This window comes from Engystomops pustulosus, chromosome 6 (assembly GCF_040894005.1).
Source record: "Engystomops pustulosus chromosome 6, aEngPut4.maternal, whole genome shotgun sequence".
In the NCBI taxonomy this organism is placed as follows: domain Eukaryota; kingdom Metazoa; phylum Chordata; class Amphibia; order Anura; family Leptodactylidae; genus Engystomops; species Engystomops pustulosus.
Genome location: NC_092416.1, coordinates 40,056,172 through 40,073,028, shown reverse-complemented (window position 1 = coordinate 40,073,028; position 16,857 = coordinate 40,056,172). Strand labels below are relative to the sequence as shown.

The following is a 16,857-nucleotide window of genomic DNA, read 5'->3' as shown; positions in this document are numbered from 1 at the left end:
TGCTCTTCACTCTGCCTACTGCGCCTTTGTGAGGGTTCACCACTGTCACTAGAGGAGGACATTAGAAAGTGTTCTTCATCACTTGCAGTGTCTGTATCTGAACACATGAAGGCATAGGCCTCATCCGCAGAATACACCAGTTTAGCCATGCTAGAAACTATATTTTTTTGTATTTTTTTGTTTTTTAGTATTTTTTTAATAGTTTTTTTTATTTTATGGTAAAACAAAAAACTAACTGAAACGTCAGCGCAGGAAGGGATACAAACGCTGAAGATCTATGTAGGTGTAAGTATATGTAATAATGTACCCCTACAGTACTAAACTGATACTATATCTATAAAACTAGAAACTATATTTTTTTGTATTTTTTTAGTTTTTTAGTATTTTTTTTATATTTTTTTAAAATTTTATGATAAAACAAGAAACAGTAACTGAAATGTCAGCACAGGAAGGGATACAAACGCTGAAGGTCTGTGTAGGTGTAAGTATATGTAATAACGTACGATTTTATATACTGCTTTTGTGTATACAGTATATATCCCTAACCGCTAGCCCTAATCACTAGCCCTGATCACTAGCCCTAATCACTAGCCCTAATCACTAGCCCTAATCACTAGCCCTAATCACACAAGAAAAAAAAAAATGACAGCTCCGGCTGTCACACTGAATAAAGATGAAGAACAGGGGTGTGGAGGGGGTCGGATTGGGTTTTAGTGGGTATTTGTATGTGAGGGGGAACTTTTCACACACTGAGGGGACAGAGCTTCGGTTCACGGCTCTGATCCTGTCACTTCTGTCACGAAATATGACAGAATCAGACCCGGGAACCAGCTCTCCCCTCCCTCTTTAACAGTGATTCGTCAGGCTGGATCCCCTGACCAATCACAGTGATCGTCGGGCAGGGACGGCTGTGATAGGTCCCTGGCCCGATGTCCGTGACGATCCGCTGTCGTTGACAGCTGTCGTCACGGACTTGTCACCATGTGTTTACACATGGTGACAGTTTCAATGTATGACGATATAGATCGTCTTTTTGCGCGAAGTACTCGCGGAAAAAGACGATCTATATCGTCTAGCATCGCTAACGTGTTAATGGAACGTGAGCGGCGTACATATAAGCCGTAGTATCTTTCACCAAAAATGCCTCGGGAGTGTAAAGTTGCCACAATCAGGCAAGTGGTCAGGACAGGAGGCACAGGATTGGAGTCAGTCGGGGACATAGCAGAAGGTAAAGACAGGCGGCAGAGAATTGAGGTCAAGAAACAAAGCCAGGGTCACAACAAAAAGTTCACAATAGTCTCAAAATCAGGATTTTCTCTTAAGCAACAGGGCACAAAGATTCATCAGGGGTCACAAGAAGAGGAAGGCTATATAACAGGGCAGCGCCCGGCCATCACCAATTAGCAGCACACTTGCCCTTTAAATTGCAATGGGCTGACGTGCACGCTCTAGGGAGCATGTACAGGTAAGTCAGCCTGCAGCCGACAGAGGTACACGGCTGCCCCTCGACCCGATAGCATGGGTCGCAGGAGCACCAGTGACACGTCTCAGTGTACAGTAGTGTAAGTCATAGAGTCCTGTTGGTAGAGTCAGATCCAGACCAATAACGCTGTAGTATTAATATGCCCTATAAGCTTCTATGGACCTTATAGATAGGCTCTGTTGACTCCCGCCCTAGGACCGGTGTTTAATAATGCGGTTTTGGTAACCTGCATCACACCCATACATCCTCAATAGGGTTGTGACCGAGTAACTGCGCCGCACCCCTTATATAGCAACAACTAAGCAAGAACGCATCCAATCAATGGGATGACTCACTTGTTGTGCGGTTTCCCAGATAGGCAGCGCGTCACTGCTATTGAAAATAAATACAAACTCACCCATAAAACAGAACACGTATAGCTGGAAGAAGGTGCCAACACCTGTCAGGAAGAGATGCATTTTGGATATTTGCCACAGGTGTGACCCCTGACATATGGAAAAAAAGTCTGTGTCAGCTCGACTCACTCCATTGCTCACCTCAGGACTGCGTACACGGAAACGCCCCGGCAAGGGAAAGTTCATAGGTAAGAAGAAAGAGTTCCAGCGCTAGTCCCAGACGGTATAAAACTTCTTTATTTGTGCAACAGCAAGTTCGGATATATACAATGAAGATAACTGATCGACGCGTTTCGGCTGTTTAAGCCTTAGTCATGATCTATCTGGATTACTAAAAACACACTTCTTAAATACAAAATTGAGGTCACATGACCCTAGTAGTGAGGTGGGGCATACTGAAATTAACCCTTAATGGCACATGCCTCTCCTCGAGTTAGGTTCATTTAAAAGGGAAAGTAGCTCTTCACCTCAGTACTAGTAAAAATGAGTATGACAATTCTACAGCCTGTACAAAAGAAACAATTATATTACAAAAGAACACAATGTTGAGATGTGCTGGTATGGGAAAATGGATACATTGTTAATAACTTGTAATTAGGTCATGTCTACTATTCATACCCTGTGGTTGTCTAGTCTGTAAAACAAATATCCAATAGGACTCTCTATTGAGGATTTTTTTATGATGGTTCCCTCCTCTAGTGGGTCTGGAGACTTTCTCGATACCTGTCCATCTGAGATTAGTAGTATCTCCTTTGTGTATATCTCTAAAATGACGACTGAGAGATGATATATTAACCTCTTAACGCTCAGCGTCCGATATATCGGACGCTGAGCGCAGTGACTTAGCGCTCAGCGTCCGATATATCGGACGCTGAGCTGATGCCGGTTCAGCTCAAGATCTGAGCCGAACCGGCATCGGGAAACACGGGGTGCCGGCTGTGACTGATAGCCGGCACCCCAGTGTAACACCCGCGATCGGAGTTGTCTCCGATCGCGGGTGCTTAACCCGTTAAATGCCGCGGTCAGCGCGACCGCGGCATCTAACATGTATCTGGGGGATCTTTCCCCCACGATCGGCCCCCCCGAACCGTTTTCGGGGTGCGCCGATCGTTGCTATAGTAACTCTGGGGTCCGATCTGGACCCCAGAGTTACCTGCAAGAATTGCCAGTAAGATGGCGTCTGTGACGTCATCTTACTGGCACAGTGCCAGCCTATGCAAGTGTATAGGCTGACACTGATAATACTCTGCAATACATGAGTATTGCAGAATATTATCATGAAGAAGCAATCAGATGATTGCTTCTTCATGTCCCATGGTATAAAAGTGAAAAAGTAAAAAAAAAAGTTATTCAATAAAAAAATAAAGTCATAAATCACTAAAAATGCCCCAAACCCCCAAAACATATAAAGAGACATATAACTCAAAAAAAAGTCTAAATCATAACACAAACCCCACATATATAGTATCACCGCGTCCATAACAACCCGTAGAATAAAAGTAAATCATTATTGAACCCGCACGATAAACGCCGTAAAAAAAAACTGTTATAAACCCTCCAAAAATTATGATTTTTACCTTTTCAATCCCACAAAAAATGCTATAAAATGTGATCAAAAAACCATATGTACTGCGACATGATACTGGTGCAATGTACAACATGTCCCGCAAAAAACAAGCCATCAACCAGCTCCGTAGCCAAAAAAGTAACAAAGTTATGCCACTTGGAAGACGGCAATACATAAATGATAGATTTTTCCCCACATTAGGGTTTTGTTTGACAAATTTAGTAAAACGTAAGAAAATATATTCATGTCTGGTATCCCCGTAATCGTATCAACCCATAGAATAAAGATAACATGATTATTAGGCTATACGGTGAACACCAAAAAAAAAAGAAGTAAAAAATCCAGTACAGAATTGATGCTTTTCTACTCCTGTCCTCAAAAAACGTTCCTAAATTTTCAACAATAGGTGATACAAACCCCAAAATGGTAACATTGGAAAAAGCATCTCATCCCGCAAAAAAAATGGCATCACATGGCCCCAATAACGAAAAAGCGAAAATTTTATAGCCTTCAAAAGGGGCCAATGAGGAAACTAAAATCCTGGCAGCTGCAGGGCGCTCCTTCCCTTCTGCACCTCGCTGTGCCCCCATAACACAAGTAACGTCCACATGTGGGGGGTCTTTGTACTCAGGAGAAATTGCAGAACAAATTGTATGGTGGGTTTTCTCTTTTTATCTTTTGGAAATGTGTAAATTTTAGGGCTAAATGAACGTATAAGGGAACAATATGACCATTCTAAATTTCACCTCCATTTTGATTCAATTACTATGAAGATCTCAAGGGGTTAACAATCTTCGTAAAAGCTGTTTCTGATAGCTTGAGGGGTGCAGATTTGAAAATGGGTTGGTTATATAGGGGGTTTTGATGCTAAATATGTAAAATTTCATTCCAAACTGTATTTATCCCCAAAATAGTCAATTCTGAAAATCCGGAAAAGCGATATTCTATTTGCAAGCCGCGTGACATCAAAATAAATTATCCAGACATTTCAGAAATTATGAAAATGTAAAGTAGACAAATGGGAAATGTTATTCAGCAACTTATTTAGGTGGTAAATCTATCTGCCTGAAAACGCGGTGATTTTGAATTTCGAAAATGGCAAATTTTTCCAAAAATTTATCATATTTTCTTTTTTTTTGTAAATAAATGCAAAACTTATCTGCCAAAATTTACCACTAAAATGAAGTACAACGTGTGGGGAAAAAACAATCTCAGAATCGCTTTGATAAGTAACAGTGTTCAAAAGTTATAACCGTATAAAGAGACGCAAGTCAGAATCCAAAAAATCGGGCTGAGCCTTAAGCTACAAAATGGCTGCGTCCTTAAGGGGTTAAAAGCATCATTTGTAACATCGGATATGTGTCGTCTGATGCGGTTTTTTGCAGGACAGGTAGTACACCCTACATATTGGATGTGGCACAGATTACAGGAGGCTAGATATACAATGTGGGACGTATTGCAATTTATATACGATTTGATGTTATAGCTAATTTCTGTGCTAAATGAAGTAAAAGTGTTGCCTTGGACGATGTAGTTACAGGCTTTACATCGTCTGTGTCCACATTTATGGGACCCCGGCATATCTAGCCACGTATACCTGTGGGTATTAGGTTTTTCACTAATGAAAAGACTGGGTGATAGGGTAGTACCGAGTGTGTTGCTCTTTTTGGCTACAAATCTAACACCTTTTTCAATGATTCCCTGGAAGTCTACGTTACAAGAAAGAATTGGTAGATATTTTTTAATAATATGTTTTATGCTATTAAATTGGTTACTATACTGAGTTGAGAAGGTGATTGGTGAGTTGTTCTTTTTAGGTGATACAGGGAGGGTCTTTTTAGATTTATTGTTTAGTAATGCTGTTCTGGATTTTGCTCTCACTTTTTTATGTGCTGTGGAAATAAGTTGGTCACTGTAACCTCTTTCTTTTAGCCTGTTTGTAACTGCAACTGCTTCTTCTTTAAAAATTGTGTCGCTAGAACAGTTGCGTTTGGTTCTAATGAATTCCCCGTATGGTATATTAGAGGTTACATGTTTTGGATGGCATGAGTTGGATAATAAAATTGAATTTCCTGCTGTGGGTTTTCTGTAGGGTTTGACAATAATGGTATTTCCTTCTATTTTAAGATTGACATCCAGGAAAGTGATGCTAGGATCCCCAAATTCATGGGTGAATTTAAGGTTCATCTCATTATCGTTGAACCAATGCATCATATCCTGGAAGATGTTATAAGGGCCTTGCCAGATCCAGATGAGATCATCTATGAATCTCCCCATCCACCTGATGTTATCCTTAAAGGGGTTGGATGGGGAGAAAACAAAGAATTCCTCCCAGGAAATCATGAAAATATTGGCAAGTGAAGGGGAAAATCTGGCCCCCATAGGGGCCCCCTTCACTTGCAAATAAAAGTTACCATCAAAGAGAAAAAAATTGTTTTTCAAGAGGAATTCTGTGGCTAAAACAATGAAAGTTTTGAGTGACAAACTATACACACTATATTTTTCTAGATGGTTTTCTAGTGCTTTTAACCCTAGATGGTGGGGGATAGATGGATAGAGAGCCACCACATCACTGGTTGCAAAGCAACATCCTTCCAGGTTCTCCATGTTATCAAGCATGTGTAATAAATGCGGTGTGTCCCTAAGGTAGCCTGGAGTGACTTTTGTTAAGGGTTGTAAGTATGAGTCCAACCACTCTCCTAGTTTCTCTCCCAAAGAACCTATCCCAGCTACAATGGGACGTAATGGTGGAGGGAAAATTCCCTTATGTATCTTTGGGAGAGAGTGGAAAATGGGGACTATTGGATGTTCTGGACAAAGGGAGTCCCTTAGTTTCATGTCTATCGCTCCCATTGTATAGCCCTCATTGAGGAGACGTTGAAGTGCAATTTTACAAGTAGACGTTGGATCGCTATTGAGTTTGCGATATGTTAGCGGATCGTTCAATAATGCTTGGTTAAGAGTATTGTAAAGTGTGGAATTCATCACCACAACTGAACCTCCTTTATCTGAAGGTCTCACTAGGAGATCTTTGTGATTTTTAAGATTATCGAATGCTTTTCGTTCTCTAGGTGTTAAATTGTGGTGATGATTAACCCTATTGTGTAGAGAATTTTTTAATGCTGTTAGCTCCTGTTCAACTAATTCCTGGAATCTATCCAACTCCGTAGTTCTGGACGCGAGTGGATAAAATCCAGGATTCCTGGCCTGATAGGGCTCAGAAACCCAATTGCTAATGGGTTGGGAATCTGTGGATAGTTGTGTGAGCGTGAGCAAAAGTGTTTGTTCACTAAAATTAGTACACGTAAACTCTGATCTAGATGTTACATAGTCATGTTCATTAACATTTTCAACGTTGTCTAAATGGTTATCATCACAAACAAAATTCTTATCTGCAAAATGTTTTTTTATAGTTAAATTACGAGCAAATTGATTTACATCAAGAATTGTTTTAAACAAGTTAAAGTCCTGGGTGGGAGCAAAACCCAGCCCCTTACTCAAAACAGAAATTTCATCTTCATTCAGGATATAACTGGAAATGTTTATTACTGACGATTTTTGTTTTTCCCCTCTTGTCTGGTCGTCATTTTGATATTTTCCGGTCTGTTTATGCTTCCTGCCCCCTCTCCTGCCCCGTTTTTTGAGGACTTGATGTCTTTCTGTTGTTGCGGTTGCTGAGCTGTGGTGGAAGTGATTCCTTTAATGTTACTCATATTATTGGGAGTGTTGGAAAAGGTCTGTTCTTCTGTCATGCTTATAGATGAGCTGTCGTCTGTGTCAGAGAAGCCTACTCTTGAATTGGATCTTTTCCGATTATAACGTTTTTTCAGAATCGATCGTAGTCTCGGGGTGTTAGGGGGCCCTGTACGTTCTTTCCAGTCGTAGACTTTGTTATTCCTGTAGTCCATCGTGTCTCTTTGAAATTTTTTCTTTTTAGTCTCTGTGATGATGTTTTCTGTGTTAGCCAATCTACTTTTGATATCTGTGATAACAGTCTCCATATCAAGAGTAGGTTCATTTTCCTGTATTTGTTTTTTCAAACTGTCTATCTCAGTGTCAATATCCTTCAGTGTTCTATGTTCATATTGTACAATCAAGTCCATCAATTTAATAGAGCATTGACTAAGCAAGGCGTTCCACTCACCCAGGAATTCATCACTGTAGATTGTGGTTGGAATTTTCTTAATCCGTAATCCTCGAGGAATCATCTGTCACCTAAAAAGAACAACTCACCAATCACCTTCTCAACTCAGTATAGTAACCAATTTAATAGCATAAAACATATTATTAAAAAATATCTACCAATTCTTTCTTGTAACGTAGACTTCCAGGGAATCATTGAAAAAGGTGTTAGATTTGTAGCCAAAAAGAGCAACACACTCGGTACTACCCTATCACCCAGTCTTTTCATTAGTGAAAAACCTAATACCCACAGGTATACGTGGCTAGATATGCCGGGGTCCCATAAATGTGGACACAGACGATGTAAAGCCTGTAACTACATCGTCCAAGGCAACACTTTTACTTCATTTAGCACAGAAATTAGCTATAACATCAAATCGTATATAAATTGCAATACGTCCCACATTGTATATCTAGCCTCCTGTAATCTGTGCCACATCCAATATGTAGGGTGTACTACCTGTCCTGCAAAAAACCGCATCAGACGACACATATCCGATGTTACAAATGATGCTTTTAATATATCATCTCTCAGTCGTCATTTTAGAGATATACACAAAGGAGATACTACTAATCTCAGATGGACAGGTATCGAGAAAGTCTCCAGACCCACTAGAGGAGGGAACCATCATAAAAAAATCCTCAATAGAGAGTCCTATTGGATATTTGTTTTACAGACTAGACAACCACAGGGTATGAATAGTAGACATGACCTAATTACAAGTTATTAACAATGTATCCATTTTCCCATACCAGCACATCTCAACATTGTGTTCTTTTGTAATATAATTGTTTCTTTTGTACAGGCTGTAGAATTGTCATACTCATTTTTACTAGTACTGAGGTGAAGAGCTACTTTCCCTTTTAAATGAACCTAACTCGAGGAGAGGCATGTGCCATTAAGGGTTAATTTCAGTATGCCCCACCTCACTACTAGGGTCATGTGACCTCAATTTTGTATTTAAGAAGTGTGTTTTTAGTAATCCAGATAGATCATGACTAAGGCTTAAACAGCCGAAACGCGTCGATCAGTTATCTTCATTGTATATATCCGAACTTGCTGTTGCACAAATAAAGAAGTTTTATACCGTCTGGGACTAGCGCTGGAACTCTTTCTTCTGACCCCTGACATATGTCATAGAGGTCCAGACCAGAGGTGGAGTCTTTCAGAGAGAGTAGGAGGTGGGTCACTAGTTTTAAACATAGTAATAAAGGCTCAATATTAAACTATCCATAAATTCGAATACGAAGATGTGAAAAAAGGGGCACTGCCTGTACTCCTCTGGTATGGCTGCTGGGTCAGAGGTGACTTGATGGGGAACAGACTTGGGTGGTGCTCAGCATTCGTAGACTTAGACGTAAGCAATGCAATAAAGGACAGAAAAAAGGCGGCACTCACCCAAAAACGTCGTCTTCTTTATTTCATATAAGATAAAAAGACATTCAGCATTGATGTCGGCGTGGGGTAGTGAGGGGAGCAGGGGTACATACAAAGGCGACAGCAGTTTCGCGCTGTCCGGCGCTTTCTCTAGCCGTTTAAACTATCCATAGTCTTGTATCCCAGTCACGATAACAATTTGATAATACTATAATTATCAGGTCTATGAATAGTATCCCAATAGTCTAGTTCAACAACAGCTAGTGACATGATACCTTCTCCTAAAACACTCAAGGCTTAACAGATTCAAGGAGTAAGTGATAAAAATGTAAGAATACAATCAGGTGGTGGTACCTAATAGAAAAGTAATTCATCATAACAAATACAATAACAAAAGTTTCTACTGTGAGTTTACAGAAACCACATTACTAATTGAATCATAGTAAAAAAAACCATACATGACAAATCTCCTCCACTTTATGGCTTCTGAAATAGAAATTAATTCTAAATTATTTTTTCCTAACAGCTGCTTGGCACATAAAAAGGCCTCCAAAAGTAAGATTTCTGATTTCTGTATTATTCTCCAAAGTGTAGTTCCATAAACCAATGACGCAGATATGATGTGATTTCTGTATTATTCCCCAAAATGAAGTTTCATAGACCAGTGACGCAGTAAAATAAATCCAGATGTAGAGGGTGGAAATTGTTATTTAAAGGGAACCTTGAAAATGCTGTCCACTCTGCTTAACTTTTTAGAGCCCATTGACATACTATTACTGCATAGATTGTGGCTACTCGTGCTCCGTGCAGTATTAGTACGTCATGGACCCGATGATAGTTCAGTTCTACAGCGAAACACAGGGTTTCACTGATAATCTCGCGCTGACAACCCTGCGTAACACCTGCGGTTGGAGTGAGCACCATTGTGTTAACCCTTTAAATTCCACTGTCAACATGACTGCGGCATTTAAATGCCTGCAGGGAGATTCCCTGCTCAATCGGTGCCAGGGAGTGAAAATGGAAATGCGTAAAAAGTCTTGGTCCAAACTGGGTTCAGCAACACAAAAACATACAGCTTTTAATGTTCATTGTTAAAAAAAAAACATTTTTGTTTTCTCCCTGAGGGTCCAAACTATGTTAGTTACGATCATGTAGAGGACAATCTGTCAGCTTGTTTGACATGGCTGTAGTGAGTCAGGACCCCCTTTTATTTCAGGAAGCCATATCCTGTGGACATGGTATGGAGCCAATTTCATCCTACAACAGGACAATGGCCCAAAGCAAACCTCTAAGCAATCCAGGAACTATTAAGGGAAGAAGCAGCAGCTGTTATCTATCTGTAATGGAGAGGCAGCCCAGTCACCAGATCTCAACCCAATTGAGCTGTTTTGGGAGCAGCTTGACTGTATGGTAAGCGTAAGGTGCCCATCAAGCCGATCCAACTTGTGGGAGGGGCTTCTGGAAGCATGGGGTGACATTTGTCTAGATTACAGCTAGAAGACAGCAAATTAACAGCTAGAATACCAAAGGTCTGCAAAGGGAGCATTCTGTGATGAAAGCAAAGTTTGAAGGAGAAAATGATTATCTAAAAAAAAATATTTCAATATTTTCTATTCATTTTGAAACTCATTTGAAAAATAAAACTATGAGTTTCCATGGAAAACACAAAAATTGTCTGGGTGACCCAAAACTTTTGAGCGGTAGTGTGTGTATATTTATATACATGTATACACACACATACATGACCTTCATGATTAATTATGGAGGGCAATGTATATGTTAGGGAGTCAGTACTTTAAAGGAAACCTACCCCTTTAAAATGGTACACAACTCAGGCACCATGGGGAGGACTGTGAATGTACACCATGTGTACGCCGTGTGTGGATGCAACCACCTAAACCTAAATGTGCCAACTAACCCTATCTACTAATAACCTTAAATGAAACCTACCCCTTTAAAATGGTAGTTATAACCCTCAAATACCTTGCAACAGCTCAGGGTGAGCTGGTGCAGGAGCATATCTTTATAATTTTCAGAAACCGCTGTATTGCTTTATTCATTAGATTTCAACCCCCCTTCGGCGCACCATGATACGTTCTCAGCGCACCATGCGCGCGACCGTGTGTGCGCCAGAATAGGAAGTGCTGGAGAGCCGGTGACGTCACTGAGATCTCGGGCATACTAGTGCCTGCGCAACTTCGTGTGCAAAGCCTGCCAGGATAAAAATGTGAAGTTGCGCAGGCGCGAGTGTGCCCGAGAGCTTGGTGACGTCACCGGCTCTCCAGCACTTCCTACTCAGGCAGACGCACGGTCGCGCACATGGTGCACCGAGAACGTATCATGGTGCTCCGAAGGGGGGCTAAAATCTAATGAATGAATGAGTTTTTCAAGCAATACAGCGGTTTCTGAAAATTATGAAGATATGCTCCGGCACCAGCTCGCCCTGAGCTGGTGCAAGGTATTTGAGGGTTATAACTACCATTTTAAAGTGGTAGGTTTCCTTTAAGGTTATTGGGGGTAGGTTTAGTTGGCACATTTAGGTTTAAGTGGTTGCATTCACATATGGCGTAAACATGGTGTACATTCACAGTCCTCCCCATGGTGCCTGAGTTGAGTTCCTAAACATAAATCAAGTGTAGAGTGTGAACGCAGCTGAGGCCACATTCTGAATATGTGTTTGCAATTCAAATGCATTGGGCAAAACTTATAACCAAAGGCAAATGTGTTTTGTAAGTAGCAACATGTGTTTTGTCTTATAACATTAATAGTGATGAGTAACAATGTCACACACCACGCACTACTACTACTTGTAGTAATGTATTGACATGTGATGAAGCATTTTGTCCAATGCATTTTAAAACGCAATGCAAACGTATCATGTGTTGTATCTGCTAGCAGTGGATCATTAGAGAGACTCCTGGGTCCAGTGCTGCTCTCTTCTAGTAATGTGCTGGAGGTTATGGGAAGAGGTGAAGGCTTGACAGCTCCAATAGGGGGCGTAAGGACTGAGAGTGCCTAGGGCAGCATGAACACTAAATACGGCACCCAAAAGGTCCCAAAATATCATACAACAACATCCACAGAACTGCAGGGCTCATTTGCCTCAGTTAAGGTCTTCATCATAAACCATCATAAGAAAGACACTGGGCAAAAATGCATGGCACAGTATCAAGATGAAAACCACTGCCAAGCACAAAAAAACATAAAAGCTCGTCTAAGTTTTGCCAAAATGCATCTTGATGATCCCCAAGACTTTTGGGAGAAGACTTAGTTTACTGAAAAAGAAAAAGTTGAACTTTTGTTGAGGGTGTGAGGCTACATGCATATTGCACATAGATGTATATGGGACACAAACAACGGTCCTGTGGTCCATAGTTTGCACCCAGTAAGTCATTGGTGGGTGAGCGACGCACAACTGCATGTGTCAAATTTAAAAGACTGGCCGGGCCCACAATATAGGCAAAAAAAAAGGAACAGGAAGTCATCTCCTGCACCGGCTGTAAAATCAATGGCAATGTGTAGAAAGACATGGGGACATGCGCAAGCTGTAAAAATATAGTTTTCACAAAAAATGTGTAGTTCTATTTCATCTGTCATAGAAGCAGCACAGCATTTCAGAAAAGGAACATCCTACCAACAGTAAAACATGGTATTATACATCTTGTGTCACCCTCTCATCCTCATAGACTGTAAGCTCTTGTGTCACCCTCTCATCCTCATAGACTGTAAGCTCTTGTGTCACCCTCTCATCCTCATAGACTGTAAGCTCTTGTGTCCCCCTCATCCTCATAGACTGTAAGCTCTTGTGTCACCCCTCATCCTCATAGACTGTAAGCTCTTGTATCACCCCCTCACCCTCATAGACTGTAAGCTCTTGTGTCACCCCTCATCCTCATAGACTGTAAGCTCTTGTGTCACCCCCTTATCCTCATAGACTGTAAGCTCTTGTGTCACCCTCTCATCCTCATAGACTGTAAGCTCTTGTGTCACCCCCTCATCCTCATAGACTGTAAGCTCTTGTGTCCCCCTCATCCTCATAGACTGTAAGCTCTTGTATCACTCCCTCATCCTCATAGACTGTAAGCTCTTGTGTCACCCCTCATCCTCATAGACTGTAAGCTCTTGTGTCACCCTCTCATCCTCATAGACTGTAAGATCTTGTGTCACCACAGAACCCGCATAGACTGTAAGCTCTTGTGTCACCCCTCATAGATTTTAAGCTCTTGTGTCATCCTCTCTTCCTCATAGACTGTAAGCTCTTGTGTCACCTCTCATCCTCTTAGATTGTAAGCTCTTCTGTCATCCTCTCATCCCCATAGACTGTAAGCTCTAAGGAGGCCACACAGAGTAAACATTGCATAACCTTCCATCATAATGCTAAACCCATTAGTCCTAGCTACCAGAGACTATTAGCTCGGGAACCACCAATTCTGTCAGTCCTGTGAACCTGTTTGGACATGTGCTGTGGTGAATCTTTGGTTGCTGTTATCACCTACCTAGATGTGTGCTACCTGTGTGGGGGCTTGTGTGTCAGTGAGATTCAACAAGTGTGTGAAAGCTTAGAAAATGGCAACTAATAGGCAGCCAGTAATGAATGCTTGTATCTCGTGGTCTATGTAGCTTATCTGTATGCTCTGTGATACATGGCCTGTCTAAAGGAGCATGTTTTCTTGGACAGGATAATAATCAATGAGAAATACACATATAAGTAAAACTGGAACCTTCAAAGAACCCATGATACATGTGCAACATTCCCCACCGGGGCATAGCCTTTTCTTGGGGCCTGGAGGCACCCGGGCCCAGAATACTGGAGCAGGGCGTACTGATGTCACGGTGCTTGGTATGGGCACCGGAGGGCTGTCCCACAGCCTAGCAGCTCTCCAGCAGGTGGTGTGTGCAAAAAATATGCAGGAAGAGGCTGAGATACTGGTTCTCCCTGGGGCAACCCCTGAGTGTCTGTAAGATAGGTCCCTGGGTAATATATGGGGAAGCCCGTGGTGGTAGACAGCCGTATCCAGGGATCAGACAGAGGCAACGTTTTGCAAATCAACTCATGGTTCTTTATTGAACAACAGGTAGCAGGCTGAGTGAAGGTAAGCGCGTGCCGAGCGACAATTTTTTTTAAAATCCCCTCGATTTTCGTTACGTGCATGCCAGCGCCGATGCACCACAATCCGATCGCGTGCGCCAAAAACCCGGGGCAATACAGGGAAAATCGTCGCAAATCGGAAATATTCGGGTAACACGTCGGGAAAACGCGAATTGAGCCCTTAGTAAATGACCCCCAATGTGTTTTTCGAAAAAAAATTTTTTTAAATCAGATCAGAAAAATGTTATTAACATCCAGCAGCACTTTTTCCATTTTAAGAACACAACAGATTCCTTCCTCCCCCTCCCCCAATGTTTTTCTATACTAAGTGCACAAAAAGAGGACGTTGCGGCTGCTGTTTATGTGCTACCAATTTCTCAATAGCCATATGCAATATGTAAAGTATGTATTGAGAATTAACCAGTCAGAGGACGACTTTAGCCTTAACCTAAGAGAACTTAAGAGAAATAGATTTTTGTATTAACCAACCACTAGATGGAGTGACCATTGTTTGAATGTATGTTAACCAATCCTGACAATATTTACAGAAGTCACACCCTGCAGGAAGGGGAATAAATTAAAGAGCTTGACCAATCCACAAGTCCAAATCTTGCTGAGTTCTACACCTTTATTCACCTACAACACGTAGCTTGATCCCCTGAATGAGCAATCACCAGTTTGCCACAGCAATTTCTTGGTGGAGAATTGTGGACACCACAACAGTCTCCTGATCGTGAACTTCAAGAGGGAAACCAAGATCCAGGAAGAGTGCAGTGAGTAATCCATTGTGCAACTAGCTGTCTCCCAAGCTCTGATCGCTGTTCTATGGTGTTGTGTGTACGCTGGTGCTTGCATCATGATCGTGGTGAATGTTTTCCTGCGTTACATATGCTAAACTACCTCTAGGCATATGAATCTCGGAGGCCTCTCTGTGGGAACACGGGCTGTCTCCCAGGCACAGAGTTTGCCAGACATGGCACCTTCCTGCAGTCTCAGGCAGTCCAAGTAGTGCCCTGCTATTTTACTGTGCTGCTTGGTCCTGGCTGAAGAGTGAAAATGTGTGGACAGGGTCGGATTGGAGCTCAAAAATTCTGGTAGCAATAAGTTTGTTACTGCCTAAATTGCTCTGTTGGCACTTTGGGAAAAGCTTTTTGGGTCACGTTTTGGACACTTCATCTCTAAAAGGTTCGCCATCACTGGTCTAGGACTTGCTAACTGGTCTGGCCCGTCCCTTTCTGGAGCTCTTGTTTGCCAACTTTCCTTTGTAAATTGGAAAGTAAACAGGTTGTAAGAAGATGTTATGTCCGAGTGTATAAGCGGAGCCAGGACCATGGCTTGTGCCATTCCTGTGGGTCAGGTTGGGCCTGTGCTCTGGTGCATCTTTGCCTGTTGCTATCACCTACCTAGGTGGGTGCTTGTGTGTCAGTGGAATTCAATAAATCGCTTAAAAAATGGCAACTAATAAGCAGTCACTAATAAATACTTGTATCCCATGGTGTATGCAGCTTATCTGTATAGTCTCTGATATATGGGCTGTCTAAGGGGTAATTGTTGTTTAGTCAGGATAATAGTTAATTAAACGAGTGATATACATACAAGTGAACAAGTGACACTGGAACCATTAAGGCAGCACAACGTTCCACTCCATATGTGATTATATGCGTTGTGCCATTAGCACAACACAAAAAGGTGAGTGCACACTTGGCACATACACCCAATCTGTCTTATTGAGGATCTCTACACATCGAGCGCCCCCCGCTCTCTTCTCCCCCCCCCTCTTCTCTTCACACTGGAACCATTAAAGAATCCCTAACACATGGAAGTCATGAAGGAGTCTTCAGCTTTCCCAATAAGATATTACAGAGACGCAGGATGAAGATTATGGGGCACATATCTTGCATGTGTTGCCCGATATCCTGCATGTGTCTCTTCCCCGCTCAGGTCCGCCAGAGTTCACTTTCTTCTTCCTGGCGCATGTAAGTGCATTGTCATGTGACACAATTTGAAAGTTAAATCCCGCACTCAGCCCAAATCAGTCGGATCGTCCGAAGGCCCACCTCCCGATTACTATCGCATGAAAGCCAGCGCAGCTGCGATACAATCCATCTGCGTATGACACAATCCCAGTGCAGACACTTGTTAAATACCTGTCACAGCCGTGCAAAATCCGAAAACGGTGCAAAGTCCGACGAAAGTGCACTTAGTAAATAAGCCCCATATTTTTTTATGTTTCTAATTTCTTAGTGCATAAACAATAAGAGGGTGTTGTCACCCTGCTAGTAGCTAAGATAAGATAACCTGTGTATGTGCCAACAATTGCTCAAAAGCCAAATGCATTATGTAAAGTATGTATTGTGAATAGAGGAAGACTTCAGTAGTAAACTGTCAAGAGGAATACACTCTTGCACTAATCAAATAGTAAATGGTTTCACTATCTCCCGTTTGTGTTATTTGAATAACCAATCAGAAACCATTGATTGAATGACATGTGACGATGCTGTTTGTCATGTGTCGGCTGCAAATTGCAGCAAACACTTATTGGTAACACCCACGATCGGTGCAAAGCTGCCGGTGGCATTAAAGAGCTGGCGGCTCGTGGGCATCGCCATCTTGGCTCCGATCATCACTCCATTGTTATGACAGCCTATGGTCACACAAAGACCCGAGGCTGTTTGTTTTTCCAATATACACATTGTATTTGCACATTGTAATACATGATGTGAAGAATCCCAATATCCTGCCATACTGTAGTATGGCAGTATA

The 16,857-nt window shown here is 41.8% G+C and overlaps 1 protein-coding gene and 1 long non-coding RNA gene across 7 annotated transcripts in view; one reads left to right on the top strand and one right to left on the bottom strand.

Moving 5' to 3' along the window:
• The window catches only part of LOC140134960 (uncharacterized), a 162,972-nt gene that overhangs the window by 35,833 nt on the left and 110,282 nt on the right, over positions 1-16,857 (bottom strand). Inside the window, exon 1 of one of the 2 annotated variants that reach the window (XR_011856435.1) lies at positions 1,881-2,398. The exons of the other annotated variant lie outside the window; for it this stretch is intronic. This is a non-coding gene — a long non-coding RNA (uncharacterized lncRNA). Of the gene's footprint in view, positions 1-1,880; positions 2,399-16,857 lie in introns of those variants that run through there. 2 annotated transcript variants of the gene reach the window in all.
• Positions 14,652-16,857, top strand: part of LOC140134957 (interleukin-18-like) — a 34,470-nt gene continuing 32,264 nt past the window's right edge. For 2 of the 5 annotated variants that reach the window (XM_072155806.1, XM_072155805.1), the window contains exon 1: positions 14,653-14,867. The gene's annotated coding sequence lies outside the window, so the exon portion shown is untranslated. Of the gene's footprint in view, positions 14,868-16,857 lie in introns of all 5 variants that reach the window. The other 3 variants (XM_072155804.1, XM_072155803.1, XM_072155807.1) reach the window with 2 other exon arrangements.